Source organism: Bidens hawaiensis, unplaced genomic scaffold (genome assembly GCF_021521415.1).
Source record: "Bidens hawaiensis isolate Kalapana, Puna unplaced genomic scaffold, B.hawaiensis_p1.1 tig00011030_1, whole genome shotgun sequence".
NCBI classification, from domain to species: domain Eukaryota; kingdom Viridiplantae; phylum Streptophyta; class Magnoliopsida; order Asterales; family Asteraceae; genus Bidens; species Bidens hawaiensis.
In genome coordinates, this window is record NW_027504988.1 from 1 (window position 1) to 9318 (window position 9318).

Sequence of the window (9318 nt, forward strand, 5' to 3'; positions counted from 1 at the left end):
AAAAAAAATCTGATTACCACACTCTCCAAATTTGGAGCCCCGTGGCCCGTTTTCTAGTTTTATGATCTTTCACATTATTTGAATATGTTATGCTTGTTTTAACGGTCAAGATATGAAAAAAAAAATCTGATTACCCACACTCTCCAAATTTGGAGAGGCCCGTTGCCCCACTCTAGCCCGACTAACTATTTGCAAACCGGAAAAGAACATTGAATAACAAGTACACATACGCCAAACGGTAGAAACGATGATTTCATGTCTAGGTAATCATAAAATATATATCAGATAATAGAAGATACAAAAAGATTAGGTTTTAGAGGCCTCCAAATGCATAAAGTTTGAATCTTACTCAAAAAACATGTGGCAAGAACTTGGTAAGAATCCAAGTGTACACCACTGCAAACACTGCACCAACCGGGATTGTAACCGCCCATGAAGTAACGATTTCTTTTACGGTTTCTGCTCTCACACTATTAAGTCCCCTAGCAAACCCAACTCCCATAACCGCCCCCACAAGAGTATGTGTAGCAGATATAGGAAGTCCAAGTTTTGATGCAAAGAGTACAACCGAAGCAGCCGCAAACTCGGCTGCGAATCCTCGTGTAGGAGTCAACTCTGTGATCTTTTTCCCAATAGTAGCAATCACTCTGTACCCCCAAATCATAAGCCCTGCAACAATCCCAAACCCACCCCAAGCAAGAACATCAAGTGGAATTACGATTTCGCCCCCGTGGCCGTTCCTTGCAGTATAGACAGAGCCGCAGCTAATGGGTCCGATCGCATTTGACACGTCATTTCCACCGTGTGCGAATGACATGAAATAGGCTGATAGAATCTGCATGTCACCAAACACGCCGTAAACTATTTCGAGCTGCGTGCCAGTGGGGCCCACAATGGTCCGATAGGAACCCGAGGGTTTTTAGGAGTTGACTCTTCGTGTGACTCGTGGTGCGTGACTTTGCCTTTTCTAGAGGTGACCGAGCTGTTTTCGGATGACATTGTTGACTACGAATGCGCCTAGCAGGCCACATCCTAAGGCTTGGGCTAAAGCTATTGGTAGTTTGCTGCTTAATGGAAAGGCTGCAAAAGTTATTGCGGTCACACCCAAAAAAACAGCAATAGGGGCGGAGGCTGCAGCCGCTTCTCAGGGTTTGGAGCACTGTAAACAAACTAAAATATAACATAAATTGGTTAAAAATACATACAAATGCTAGTAAAACCGACAAATCCTGCATGTCAAAACTCAAAACAAGTCATTTTTGCTGCGGGTCAGTTTGAGCTGAAACTTTTAGTACAAAAATTTGTAATACTTTTTATACATACTTAGCATGTCAATATGGTTACAAATTTGTTTGACCCAGCCAACTTTTTTTATTTTTTTGAATGAAATGATATAGGAGGTTTTATGCATATAAAGTGATAGTCAATTGCTCTCTTAATATGTACAACAAACTAAGGCTTTCACAAGGATTGCATCTTGCATGGATGCATTTTTAACTAAAATGTCCAAGATTCATGCTTTATGTATTGCATTAAGAGGTGGCAAAATGGGTGGGTCGTGTCACGGGTCAAAATTGATTCTTTTTGTGTGGGTCATTCGTTTCAGCTCTTTTTTAAATATTTACAATAATAATAATAACAATATAATAATAATAATTATTATTATTAAAACAATTTAAATCGGTGGATGCACTAAAAATATACTCTTTTCTTTTTTTAACTCGACCGACCCATTTGACCAGTTAGAGATAAATCATAACCGAATCAACCCATTTACAAAATAAACGAATCAAAGTTTCCAGATTTATGTTTACACTTTAACTAGGTGTTTCAAATATTTGGGGACACCTGGTTAAGTCACAATAATCATTTTCAAAACGCGCGTCATCATAACATATATGTTTTTAAAAAAACAAAGAGCATTCATTTCAAGTATTAGTAGGTTGTAGTTGTACATACCCTGCGGATGCATTTGTACACAAGAAAGGATACTACTGCACCAAGAATAGGGGATATAACCCAAGATGATGTCACCCTCGCTAGCGAGCTCCAGAAAACTGCACCGGGCCCACCATACACGAGCCCAAACCCAACCATAGATCCTACAATACAGTGTGTGGTCGACACGGGCCACCCATAAAATGATGCTACCTGACCAATACCCAAAAAGTCAAACATTTTTCTGTATATAAAGCCAGTTGCAGCTCCCTAGTTAAGTTTAAGAATCTAATTTATTCTAAGAATATATGTTTTTAGATGTTTTCACTAGGCTCACGAAACTCTAGTTTTATTCATAGACTTCATCTAACTGAAAGGTTAGAGATGAACCGAAAGTTCAAGAACAAACGTTCTTCACAATAATATTCTTAATATCAAAAAACTAAGTAAAACTAGAGACCAGGTAACCATATTTATAAGTAACAAGAAACAAAATATTTGGGTCGGCTAACTTAATGGGCCGGATGCTCTGCATCACAAAAAGTCAAATGCAGCTCCTAATTTTTAGTTTACTGGTAGATCCCAGAATTTTTTACCACTATCATAAAATGAAGCAAAACCTTAGCAAGACCTGGAAAGTCAACATATTTCTTGTACTAAAAGTCAAATCTGACTCCTTAATTTAGTTTTAAGGATCTTTTTCGTTCTAGTATTAAAGTGTTCTTTAGATTTATCCTAGACATTGGTTAATCCAAGATTTCGGACCGGAGTATGCGCTGTCATTAAACGCTGCAACGCGAGGCGATATCCTAAAAGTCAACATTTTTCATGCATAGAAGGTCAAATGAAGCTCTCTAATTATAGTAATCATTTTCTTTCTAAGAATGAAGGGTACTTTAGAACTATCCTAGATATTGGTTGGATCCAAGATTTTCTTACCAATTATCATAACTTTATTTATTCAACCTGATATCATAAGGTGAAGATCACATTTGATCCGAAGCAGTTAATACGGAAAAAATATCAATATCGGTCAAGCACCGATATTCGCGGTGGGATATCGGTAATTTTAATAATATCATGTAAAATCCATATATATAGCAATTTAACACTGATAATTCAGTATACTCTCCTACCATTAACAAATTAACCTTTTGCAACCTGCAAAACACTAACAATCGTAGCAAGTAGTAATTAATTAAGACTTAAAATACTAACATTGAACACTGAAAATAATAATCAAGACTTAAAACACTAATATCGGGAATGGGAATATCAGTGATATATCAGTCCAATATCTGTCAATATCGCTGATATTATCAGTACCGATATTCTGACTGATATTATGACCGATATTTTACTAACGGACCAATATTTTACCTGTAACCAAGTACCCGCTGCCGCTAAAGACGACAACAAACCCGCAAAAAGCAAAGAATCCTTCCCTTGAAACACATTAGCAACAAGAATCCCTTCCTGCATTGTACTAGTCACATGCCCCCCCCCCCATCAACAACGCGCCCGAGAACTCCAACACTGCGGCCGTCAACACCGCCTGCCGCAGCGTCAACGCCCCCGACCCCACCGATGTCCCCATGGCATTCGCCACATCATTCGCGCCAATATTCCACGCCATAAAGAACCCAAATAACAAAGTTGCATATGCAATATTTTAATCTTTAAACTCACACCTTGTGCTAAGGTTTTAATAAATAGTGGCAAACTTAAAGCAGCCACTGCTATGCATATAGATATAGCAGAAGCTGTGTTTGATGATATGTTAAATGCTTCAGCCATACCCTGCACTTCACCACCATGTTGTTTAACATGTTCTTGATCATGGCTTGATTCGGATAAAGAAGCGAATGGTAGGGTGGGTTTTCGATAAATTTTCGCACTTTTCGGGTTCGAAAATGGAAAAGATGACTTGGGTGTGGTAAAAATCAATTCTTTTTTAGGTTCTTGAGTGAAAACAACATGGTTTCTATGTTTTGGTAAATAAAGATTGGAATTAAGGAACAAGAAGTTTGAATGTGTGATTGAGTTTCTAGTGGAAGAAAAACAGTAAGAAGATGTAGTCATGGTTTGTGGATAGGTTTAGAGAGAATATGCTGATTGTTGTTAAAGAATAATAATTATAATAATAATAATAATAATAATAATAGTAGTAATAATAATTTAGCCAGTGGCCATTGAGGGTGGTGGTTATGGTGGTTGAAGGAGGAAGAGGTTATTTTGCAAAAAAAAAAAATATTATTATTTTTTTACATATTTTAAAGAATTTATTTGATGATCTTTTAAGTGCACATTGTGGTCCTGGTTGGCTTGTGGATTTTGTTGGATTTGTTGATGTGCCACCTTTTGAAATGAGTGGTGGTTATGTACTATGTAGCTTGAAGGCTTAACCAACCAAACACACATTTACATGTTTTATTGTTTTATTTTTTTGTTTTCTTGAATTTGTATTTATAGTTTTATACCCATAAAGGATTTCTACTTTGAACTTCTTACTTTGTTAAGTGGTTTGACTTTTCAAACAATAATTAGGCGGGTGCCAGCATGGTGCAACGGGTATTTAAACACAAACTTTGGTAATCATATTACACGGTTTGATTTAAAACGTTGAAACATATTAAACAAAACCGGAACAAGACTTTAGTAATGGTTCGGTTTCAGTTTTAAACGGTTCGGTTTTAGTTTTGATGACAAAAAATTGTTACTAACGATTGGACTCACGGGTTTAACATAAAAATCATCAAAACCGACTGTTAAACCCATACGTGACATTAATTTTTTTTATTTATAAAACTATAGCAATACCAAACTCAAATTAAAGAGAATAAAATGCTCGCTTTTATGGTGCAACTTTTTTGCAAAAATATTATCGTATGAAAATGTTATGTTAGTTTAAAAATCTTAGGGGGGAAGTTTGTTTAAAATTGAAATTGAAATTAATATATGGTTAAATATTAGGGGGGAAAGATGTAAATAATTTTTATTTTAATAAAAGTTGGTAAAGTTGATGGTGAAAAATTATAAATATTTTTGAACAATTGAAAGTTGATGTGTGAATTATGTTTAAAAGACAAGTTTACCATATTTTGTACATGTGATTTATGTATTAAATTGTGTAAAATTTTAAAATCAAGTATTTTAATTTGTCATTTTCTCATGTATATATAGTATAGATTAATAATGTAGAAGGGTACGAATGATTATGGACCGTTGATCTAGCGAATCAATGTTTGGGATTAAAGAAACCAATTACGCATGAAAGGTTTAATATTTTGACACATGAAAAGGGTCTCGAACGGTAAAATTGGAATTGCTTTCCATACAATGTAATCATTGTTGACTCTTTTCAAGTTCTTCTGATTTTTTTTACGCAAATAACTTTTATATACTTTACTATATAAAAAGAAGGCCATAAAATTAAGGATTTTATTGTCTTTAATATAATTTAGCATTTCTATAGTTTTCCAGAAATTGACATGCAATATGTGCAATTATGTTTGTGTTATTATAAGCATAGGTTCTATAAACAAAATCTGTTATCCGTCTTTTATAAGCCAAATCTATTGTTACAAGCCTTTAAGGGCTCCTTTTTTTAGTAACAACCAAGTTCAAGTAGGGATGAAATCACTGCCGAAAATATCAACACCGAAAACGAGTGAAAGTATAAACCGAATATCTATGGGTTTTAGCTGTTCTATACCGGTACTATCGAAAATAGCGAATCCGAACGATACCGATACCGTAATCATGAAAAACGAATACCAGTACCAATCGGTACTTTAACACACTTAAATTTCTTAATGTTCATTTTCTAACAATCCAATTTAGGGAGTTTAAAGCTTTAAATGGCCCAGAGCCCCGTATGATGAAATATGGGCCCTTATGGTTTAGCCCAAATGATATATGGGCTCTTTGAATGAGACTCAAGGAGGGATTTGAGACCTCTGTGCTTTTCACATGTAAGCCCAATTTGAGACCTATTGACTTGGTTTATACATTTTTTAAAACGTTAGATGAATTAATATTAATAAAATAATAAACACAAATAACAAGTATCACATACTATATATCAAGTAGATGTTATATGTAATATGACTAATGCTTTAAATGGCCCAGCCATAACAAACGGACACCGATCGAGTTTCCATTACGTCCAAGCCGCAACACGCATGTTCAAAGCAGCTAATTAGTGACAAGTATAGAAACAACATATTTATTTGATTGGTAGGTGTAAGAACAAGGGAAAATTCCCAAAATATCCTTCCAAAACTCAAATTCTCTATTTGTCCATTTACTAACTCGTCGTCGCCTCTACGTTAGAAGTTCGAGACGACATGTTTCTTAACTCATCGCCTCCCCACCATATTAGCTCCAAACACGTCGCCTCCCAGCCATCTTAACTTAAAACTCACAGTTAGCTCAAATAAATTTTCAATACAGTATAAATTGACGTAACAACAAACCAACCATAATAAACAGATACCGACTGAATTTCCACCATATCCAAACCGCAACGCACGTGTTCAAAGCAACTAATTAGTTTGAACTTTATAGTATAGAAACAACATATTTATTTGAATGGTAGGTGTAAGAACAAAGGGTGTTAAGTTGACAATTGAAGAGACTACAAGGGGTAAAATTGTAAACCACATCAAACTATCAAAGACAAAATACTAGGAGTGGAGAGGCCACTTTCATTAAGATATTGTGTCGTTTGTTAATCTGCAAACATTCTGTGTTTAATCATGTGCCACGTGTGGTGTACATGTCTGATATCTATATAGGGACAATCATGACCGTTCATCACACACACATACACTTTATTAACTACGATGTACTGATCAACCGTAGGTATCTATGTATGTATGTATCTAGTATCTAGTATATGTCAACAGTTGTCGGCCACTCGTGCTCACTGTTCACCCGTTGACTTTCTGACCTTCTTATTCACACGCTTGTAACATTAACTTAATCAAAATGTGGTCACACCAATTAGATTTGTCACATGCTAAACCTTATAAGCATATATATATCGTGTGTATGTGATTTGGCAAATGAAGTAAACTGACTAAATAAGTAGAGAAACAGTTATGATTGTTATCTAACATTCACTAATTAAGATAGCTTTAGATGTTTTATGATTGTATTTATGAATTATATTTATGAATTATAGCGTGTGTACCAACTTTATTCCAGAAAATAATGTTTGGTTATATAGACGAGGATTAGTAATAACCGGTTTTACAAATTTCTGTATAAAATTAAAAAAACTGTATTCATTGTATGTATTGACTTGAAAGTGACGTAAACAAAATTTGATTAGCATTATGTAGAAGTGTTTCACGTAACTTCTTTTTTTATCCTAGAAAATGTTGTTGATGTTCGGTTATATTGAGCGCCAGGAAGACATTCAATACATAACCTTCTTTACAAATATGTGTAAAATTACGAAAACTGCATAATGGATGTATGTATTGATTTAAAAGTGACACCGGAGTCTCTCATATACTCTCACAAACTATGATTAGCATTATGTACAAATGGTTATTAACTTATTGCGGTTTTCACATTTATACACTTCAAAGTTGCTTCTATATAAAATGCGTGGCTAAAATGTATCTTTCTTAATGGTTTAAATGTTTTATTATACATTAAATAACCAGGAAAAATGCTAAATTTAAGAGAGTGAGAAAAAAAGGACTTGCTAATTGATAGTTTATTGTCTAAATTAAGTTTATTGTCCCATTTAAAATAGGAAAATTAGAAATAAATAATCCAACATTTTGTGTATTGACTGATAATAATCTCACCTTTAAAAATCACCAGCAACGGTCACACCTTTCAATTATTTTTGTCTCAATGGTCCTCTGTTAAAAAATATTTAACGTCGTTATGTTTTTTCCCTAATTTCAAACCGATGTTTTAGGGCTTTTGATCCGAAGAACAATACGAGTCGACTGATGTAAAACTTATTCCGAAACGGTGATTCAGATAGCTTGATTTTTGCTAATTGGAAATTCAAGCACCCGAATTGAAACATTTTTTCATCGTTTGGATCACCATTTCGAGATAAGTTTTACATCGGTCAACTCGTATTCTTCTTCCGATCAAAAGCCCTAAAACATCGATTTGAAACTAGGAAAAAATTTAACGACGTTAAGTATTTTTTAACGAAGGACCATTGTGAGAAAAATAGTTAAAAGGTGGGACCATTGGTAGTGATTTTTAAATGTGAGACTATTATCGGCCAATACACAAAATGTGAGATTATTTATTTCTAATTTTCCTTTAAAATAAAAGTAGGCAACTTAAATCAAATTTAGTTTCGAACATGTTACAGTTATCAATCCAACTAGATACGATTTCACATTACACACACTTTAGGCTATGGGTAATGGTTAGTACCCTTTAAAAGGGCATTTTTCATCACATTATCACATCACATTATCACATGTGAGCTTTATTATAAAAACGTTCACGCCCATAATGCCCGATGGGATGGTGAAGCCTGCATAGGGATTTGTCAACTCACACAATGTTCCATTATATATAGTCTTAATTTTTAACTAAGTTCAGTTTAAATTATTGAATTTCTAACATTTTTTTATACTTAAAAGTTGTTTCAGCATATAAACACATCTCTTACAAGTTACATCTCTTACAGTATATATGTATAACTGAACACATAGTTACTAATTTGTAGAGTTACAAATTCAAGATTAAACACTCATTTGTCATCTAACCATTTTTGTAAAGAAAATGTTGAATACCTATGATATCTAAATTTTAAAGCTGAACAATTTTATATGTAATCAAAATCAGTATGAACGATTAATATTTTGTTTCACAATACTCACTCAAATATTAAGGGTAAAAATATTGTAAAAGAAAGATAGAAAGATGTATTAATTGAAGAAACGTGGATCTACTCACTGGTAGCAGATCTACTTTCCTCGGGTTTTGATTGTACTATTTCACCGATGGTTCTTCTGGATCTGTGTTCTTCCACCTACAAAATGAACAACGCCGTTAACTTACCCCTCAGAAAGGGACAGAGGGGTCCTCTTTGGGGTAACCCTCCGGCGTGAGAATAAGTATATGTAGGAGAAGATAATAATGTGAGAGTAAGGGAATCTGGAGAGTATTGCTTAATAGCTGAATACTGTATGATTGTGTGACTGTGTTTTTGTATATCTTTCCTTGTGGAGTTGATGCTGTATTTATAGTGCTAGGGTTTCCACTGATTGAGCTGAGACCAAATTAGGGTTTTGTTGGCCTCCTTCAATCGATTTGCGCCACGTGTCCTTGGAGACACCTGGTGCTTTTTCATTGGTTATAATCACGTGGTAACCCATGAGTCATGCT

At 34.5% G+C, this 9318-nt stretch overlaps 1 pseudogene across 1 annotated transcript; it reads right to left on the reverse strand.

The window, feature by feature from the left end:
* Window positions 1–266: 266 nt before the first annotated feature.
* On the reverse strand, window positions 267–4020 carry LOC143609717 (inorganic phosphate transporter 2-1, chloroplastic-like; annotated as a pseudogene). The gene is made up of 3 exons (XR_013149468.1): window positions 3319–4020; window positions 1960–2151; window positions 267–1170 (listed from the first exon to the last, which is right to left on the reverse strand). The product of XR_013149468.1 is annotated as an inorganic phosphate transporter 2-1, chloroplastic-like (transcript).
* Window positions 4021–9318: the final 5298 nt, after the last annotated feature.